Source organism: Haliaeetus leucocephalus, unplaced genomic scaffold (assembly GCF_000737465.1).
Source record: "Haliaeetus leucocephalus isolate CR32 unplaced genomic scaffold, Haliaeetus_leucocephalus-4.0 Scaffold0, whole genome shotgun sequence".
In the NCBI taxonomy this organism is placed as follows: domain Eukaryota; kingdom Metazoa; phylum Chordata; class Aves; order Accipitriformes; family Accipitridae; genus Haliaeetus; species Haliaeetus leucocephalus.
This window is the reverse complement of record NW_010972436.1, coordinates 5,538,036-5,545,639: the sequence shown is the minus strand read 5'-3', so window position 1 is coordinate 5,545,639 and position 7,604 is coordinate 5,538,036.

The following is a 7,604-nucleotide window of genomic DNA, read 5'->3' as shown; positions in this document are numbered from 1 at the left end:
TCTGAGTACACTTGCTATGATATGGATTTAAAGTTCTTATCAAACTCTTGTGCCCATCGTCCAATGTCCATATTCAAGCTAGTGCACTCTCGAGTCCAGTTCCTGAAACCATCCATAGTCTTTAGGGTCACATATCGCTGTGGAGTTTGATTTCAGTCTTTTCACAATCAATGCACCTTCTCAATCGCAGCCAATCAGGATTATTTTTCTTATGTTGAAACGGAATTTCCTGTATTTCAATTTGTACCCATTGCCTCTTGTCCTGTCACTGAGAAAAGTCTGGCTCTTCTTTAGTCCCTTCCATCAGGTATTTATACACATAGATAAGATGTCCCCATGCCTCCACTTCTCCTAGCTAAACAGTCCATCTTCTGTTATGTCAAACGCTCCAATCTTGTAATCGTCTTTGTTAGCGTTTGCTGGACTCATTCAAGTATGTCCATGTCTCGCTCATACCAGGGAGCCCAGAACTGTACACAGCACTCTAGATGTGGAGTGCCAAGTAGAGGAGAAGGGTAACCTCCCTCGACCGGCTGGCAATGCTCTGCTTACTGCAGCCCAGGAGATTGTTGGCTGCCTTTGTTGCAAGGGTGCTCATGTTCAGTTGGTGTCCACCAGGACCTCCAAGGCCCTTTCTGCCAAGCTTCTTTCCAGCTCGTTGGCCACCAGCCTGCACTGGTGTATGGGTTTATTTCTTCCCAGGTGCAGGACTTTGTTGAACTTCATGAGGTTCCTGTTGGTCTGTTTCTCCAGCCTGCTGAAGTGACTCTGAATGGCAGCACAACTATCTGCTGTATCAACCGCTCACCCCAGGTTTTGTGTCTCCTGCAAAGCTCATTTCTGACTGGATGGCTGTTAGATGGAAGCTTACAGTTTTTCTCCGGAGTCTGCAGCATGCTAGAGCCTGCTGTTCTTGCTCTGCCTGAGCTCCCTGTCTCTGTTCCAGTCCTGCCCCATTTCCTGCTCCAGTTCTTCCTTGAGTCCCTGCTCTGCTTCTAGAGTAGATCAGTGTCCCAGGCAGCAGAAAAGAGTCTGAACAAAGATCTCAGCTCTTGGATTATTCCTGACAATTAACTTCAGCTACCTACTGTTGTTTGTAGTGTGTAGTTATTCACACAGTATAACTTGCGCTTCTGGGTGACAGGAACATTTTAATTTCAACCATGGATAGCATGGATAGCAAGTCAGAATCTTAAGCTAGAATTCCAGCATGTAGTTTTGGACTAAAGATCTTTTCTTTTGTAAGCAATAAAACTGTCCAGATTTAAAAATACTCTTGCTCTAAGAACTTGGTATAAAATACCACTATTAGCACTTAAATTGTTGAAAAATAATTCCAAATCTGGCAAAATATCCAACTTAACAAGCTCTAATTAGCACAATTATTTCCATATTGAAGACATATGTGTAATTGTGTTGTCAGCCTTTGCATGTAAGCAACAAAATTCCCTTATCAGTCAACCATAATAAATGTATTAATGTAGTAGTTCCATGTAAAAAAATTTGCCCCAAATCTGATGGTAGACAACTTTGAAGCATTTATTTCTTTATTTAAATTATGGTATTATTTAAATTGTTAATAATTATTAAAATATTTAAGTAATTCCAAATGTATTGGCAGGTTCTGCGCCACATTTATTTAGATTGTATCAAATTTATAACAACTGTCTGATCAACTCAGGGGTTTTTAAGTACCTCAGTACCCTTAACACAGCGTTTTAAGAATCTCTCACATCTGCTCACTTCTCAAAGACATCTCAGTAACCAAGAAATGACTTGTAAGTTCTGACAAAGCTAATTCCTTGCCTTCCTTCAAATCCCTCTTTAAAATTAGGAAGCTGTTGTTATTACAATGGCATCCAGCAGTTGGAACTGCTGTCACCACGCTAGAGAGTTATCACCACAGCCTGACATCCTAACCATCACCGTCTCATTACATTCCTAAAACAGTGTTCAGCTCTGCTTCTTCCCTATGTGCTTGCATCACACCTCTCCTATTGTTTCAAATGTGAAACCTACATTACAGCCTGCAAAGAAAGTGTCAGTATTTGTGGTTTGTGTTTGCATAGCGCCTAACACTATGGGCTATGGTTTGTAGGCACTATGGTAATAGGCAAAAAAATGACAAAGTAAATGCAAGGTATAGTGTCAAAAAATTCCTTACAAATTGTAAGGATTTTAAAATATGGTATCAGAAGCAGAAAGGTTTTCTGAGAAATTCCTGAGGTAGAAGGCCTGGGAAAGGACATGGTTGTGGGAGGGATCCTGCAACACTTTGACAATTCTCTGGTCTCACCACATGCCTTCATAAGTCCTCAGTGGAAAATATAATGACATTAGAATTCCATTCCTAAACCACAAAATCTGTCAAAGAGCCATAGCTACAGGCAATAAACCACACTAAATGTTTTTCCTAAGGTATGTTCCAAAGCATCTTAATTTCAAATGACTCTTGTAGAAATAGTGTAAAAAATTATCTTTTTTAACAATTAAAGGTAATGAATACCCATATACACCGCAGCAGAAAATATACCACCACTATTTGCTATTATATAATCAGACTTAAGCAAAATGGTTTCCAGTAGGGAAAAAAAAAAAAAAGAGGCAAAAAATGTAAAAAACCTCTTGAACTAGGGCAGGTCAAATGCCTACCTGCATGCCCAATATTCTGTCTTTGCTCAGTAACCCTTCCCCAGTGAGTCCATTCCTTCCCCTGTATCCTTTGCACTTTACAGTCGTGAAGTGCTGCAGTTTTTTTGTTAATCTGTATATAAATTACTGTTATTTTTATTATCACTGGTTTCATTATTATAAGTATTTTAAGGCAGTAAGCTCTATACTCCAGTGACATGTGTGCAGTAAAATCATGAAATCATCAAAACACCACAATCAGAGAAGTATCATAAGTGCTTCAAGGGATAACGGTACAATTTAAATGTTATATAAGTAAAAGTGACAAACATAATAAGAAAGGCAATCATTACTTTAAGAGTATGTGATTATACACAAAGAATATCACTATGCCTGATTCAATCAAATTTTGTTCTTAGATATCAAGCAAATTCTTATATGTTGCTTCCAAGAAACGACATGCATTATCAGAAAGAAATTTTGTGAAAGGTGTTAGTTCAACAAACTAGGAGTGGAAGTGCTTTATGTACTTGTCTATAAATTATACACTTGAAATCCAGAATGTAATTTCTTTTACAAGGAACGAGAAAATAAAATACTGCTGTTCTTCTCTATTTTGAAGAGTTGGTTTTCAACTCATTTAATTGAACTTTAACTGAAGCAGTCATGTGGTCTTTATTTGTACTTTCAACAGTGTCTAAAAGTATCACTGTTAAAAAATTATTTGGAAGTCATGTGGCTCTATTGATTTCTCATAATTCAAGAGAAGTAGTACATAATTTTGTTTCTTACATGTATTGGACTGGATTGAACAGCCCTCTCAAACAATCTTGAGCCTCTGGGTTTTTTCACTGTATTCCTTTTCCTCAGCTTCCCGTAACTTGGCACTGATGACTTAATCCTCCAGAGGAATTCAAGTATTTCAAGTAGTAGGAAAGCCACTTCTTTGAATCAGAACTTGTGTGATAAATCCAGGCCAAGTAAGAAATTTTTTTGACTTTAACAATGTTACTCACTAAGAACAGCTGGTCCTTTACTTTACATTCATTCAGCAGGGAATACAGCAGTTGTCTGCTGATCTGATCTCTTTCTATCATATTCCCTTGGATAAAGGAGCTTATTAAATGACAGTAAACCAAATATGTTGTCTGATGTCCCTGTTCTCAGATGGCCTTAGCCCACAAGGAACAAGCATTCCCTGCCAGGTGCATCTGCAACTCCCGCTCACCATATGAAGAGAGGGCACTTATCGCTTCCGTTCCCAAATCAGCTCTGTCCTATTTAGGAGCCAACACTGCAGTTTCTTATGCTACAATTTTCAAAATCAGCTAGATTTGATTGCATTTCAAAATGAATTTTCAAATTATTTCATAATTTTCCAAGTTCATACATGGTTCTTTGTAGTACGCGTTTTTTAATACTCCTTTTCACAGATTGCTGGGGTTTGGAATTTTGAGCAAGAGTCTTCTTGTTGGCATCTCACACATCTTCATAGACAAAAACATTAATGCAGCTAAATTCTGTGTCCACTGTCCCACCCAAAGCAAGACCCCTACCAATACCAGATCAAGTCCTAGGCTGCATTAGGAACATGGCCAGCTGGTTGAGACTGGTGATCCTCTCCCTTTTCTCAGCCCCTTTGAGACCCATCTGCAGTGCTGGGTTCAGTTCTGGGTTCAGTATAAGCAAGATATGGATGTACTGAAGTTACTTCAGTGCAGGTCACCATGAAGATGATTAAGGGATTGGAGCATTTCTCCTACAAGGACAGGCCGAGAGACCTGAGACTATTCAGCCTGGGGATGAGAAGGCTCAGGGAGGCTCTTAACAATGTGTATAAATACCTGAGGGAGGAGGGGAGCAGAGAAGATGGAGCCAGACTTTCATCTGTGGAGCTCACAGAAAGGACAACGAACAATGGGCGCAAACTGAAATACAGGAAATTCCATTTAAACATAAGAAAAAAGGAAAAAGAAAAAAAAAATTACTGTGACAGTGATCAAATACTGGAATAATTTGCCTAGAGAGGTTGTGGAGTCTCAGTCGTCAGAGATATTCAAAACCCAACAGGCCAATGCCATGAGGAACCTGTTCTGTTAACACTGCTTCAGGCCAGGGGAGTGGAGGAGGTGGACTAGATCTCTGGAGTCCCCCTCCAACCTCAACTATTCAGTGATTCTGTGAAGTCAGCCACCACTCTGTATAGCAAAATTTTGAAAATTTCCATGATTCCACAATCTCTCTGGATTTTCACTATCCTCACAGTGAAGATTTTTTTTCCTAATATCCAGTATAAACCTTCGAGCTGCAATCTGTGATTCCTGACTGTTCTTACACTCTCTGGCACTACCAATAAGAGTTGGGCTTCCTCACCTTTGTACCTTCAAGTGTTTGAGGGTTGCTACTACATCACCCCTTAGTCCGCTCTTCACCAAACTAAACAAGCCCAGTTCCTCCCTGTCTCTCCTCAGGAAGCATGTGCTGTAAGCCCTGCAGGACCTTGGTAACCCTCTGCTGAACCCCCTCCAGTGCCATCCCAGAAACCCAGCCACTGTCTCAACGTTTCAATCCAGCTGAACCAAGCCCATTTGCACTTGCTTAAATTGCAGGGAATGGTTTCCACCCTTCTACACCACTTCCCCCATGCAGCATCATTTCTGAGTCACCCAAGGGCATGCTAGAGTCATCTTGCTGACAGTAATAGTTACACTTAGCTTATTCAACAAGTTCAGAGTGAGAGTAAGTGTTAGTATGATTACATGTAGGCCTGTGTGTTACTGGAAGACTGCACCACTTTTCCAACCATTTGGCAAGTTGTTCTCAGAGCTCCTCTTCTCAAGAGCAGTTGCGGAAGCAGATGAACTGCCCTGACCACAGACTTCTCCCTGTATAAACTGTGGTGAAAATGTCCTCGAGGTTAAAGCACTGTCAGGCAATCTTGTCAATGATGCAATAAATTTTTTTCTCCAGAAAATGCAATCTGCCATTCCTTCACGTCCTTTGTCAACAACCACACACAGACTCTGCCCAGAATGGAGAAGGACTAAAACACAGACAGGCTAAGACAGAGTCACCAGAATGTATTTCGCCTCTGGAAAATACCCTGTCACACTTCAGCTACCACAGAAGTATTACTCTTTCTCACCCAGCTCCTCCAATAGTTAAAGATATTGACACTCTTCTAAATATTTGGAGCTAGCCAAATCTGCACAGCTTTAAATTTTTGTCAGCGAGATCATCCCCATTCTGCATGTGCCAAGAGAAATTATCTCATTTTGAATCAACTCCTGATTCCTGTGGTGTTTCCTACCTTAAGTCTCGCACTTCTTGCATAGCACTTTGGATAAATACCAGTTCAAAGCTGTCAGCATCAGTGGTATCACCTAGATGTAATAGTCCGCAGGACTGCCATGCAGTTTGCTTTCCAGTAACCACTTCTAATACAAGCGGTACTTTGAATGACTTGGAAGTCATGCCTTAGGATAGCCATGAAAGGAAACTTTTCCCTAGCATTTGAATCTATTTCCACTTTGTCAGCACCGACATAAAATGAGCTTTCCATTTTTATTCACAGACAGGCACCTAATAGCACTCAGGATGCAGAGACTAGAGAGGGGATTGCTTGGGCAGAGATCTAGCTACGAGCATCTGTGCAGAGCAGCTTACTAGGTACTTATTTAATAGCCAGGTTCACTTTGGCTGGCTTTTTGCTCATCTTCTGAGAATGCTTATGCAGGAGCTTAGCTCTTGTGTGTTTTATGAAAACGCTAAGGATATCGTAAGGATATTCTATCCTTAAGATCAGATATCCAGATGCTGAAATCTCTCAGCATCTTGAGCTACCTTTTGGTCTATAAATGCAGTCCCCATAACACTAACTTACACCAGGACTTCTGAGGAAAGCTTTACCATGGAGTTCACTTGGAATAAGATAATGCTTTTAGCCCTTTGGACTACAAATTCTCATTTAGCCGGAGCGTAAGAGCGGCCCGGTACACCTTGCCACAGTCAGTCTCCTCCTCCTCCCCTGCGCTCCCACCGCCAGGCGTCACCCTGCTGATGCTAGGTACTGGGAACTGGGGGAAAAAAAACCAACAAACCAACGGTGCAAAAAAAGGAGTAGAAAACAAAATGAAACGGCACTTTCACAAAGTGAGAGCATACAAAGGTTAGCATCCCTTGCAAAAAAAGTGACTAATGGGAAGCACGTGGAGAATAGCCTTCATGCAAAGCACAAATATGCTAATGAAGTCGACTATAAAGAAAAAATAAAAGTTAAGGTTTTGTTTTAACACAGGAGAGATAATTATTCTATCTCTTATTCCTTCTACGACAATCTCTTCTTTTCTGCCAGGCATAGCATTCAGCTGGAGTCTATGTCCACTTAACATCTACTGAGAAGGAGAAAAAAATGTATTGCCAAGATATAAAGAGATGGACCTTGGCATCATTTTTGTGAAGATGTCCTGAGAAATACGCAGTGAGCTCTAAAATTTCTGAGACAGACGGGCCGTGTTTTCTGCAATGTCAGTATGCCACTAAATGTCAAAATATCCACTAAAAGAGAGCTTTCACAAGATAATGATAGTTCACACTATTGTGTGACTAAACTTTCAGGAGACAACTGCTTTTTCAGGATCTCCAGCACAGAAAAAAGGTACAAGATCATGGTATTCGGAGGGGGAATTAAACTGGTGGCTACTCGTATTAGAAGCAGGATTTAAGAAAGCATTTTGTCAGGCTGGAAGAGTGACGGCTCCGGAAGAAGCGGTAGGGAAGGGAGAACGGACTGAAAGGCGAGGAGAACTTTTCCCGGATAGAGATGCGTTTTGCGGGCAGCTGGTGGGGCGGGGGCAGCCCCCCGGTCCCCCAAAGTACTGCAGCACCCTCCGGCAAACCCACGCGTGCGCCCCGGCGGAGGGAGCGGAGCTGCCGGCAGCAGAGCATGGTGGCGGCGGGGAGGGGCGCCCGGG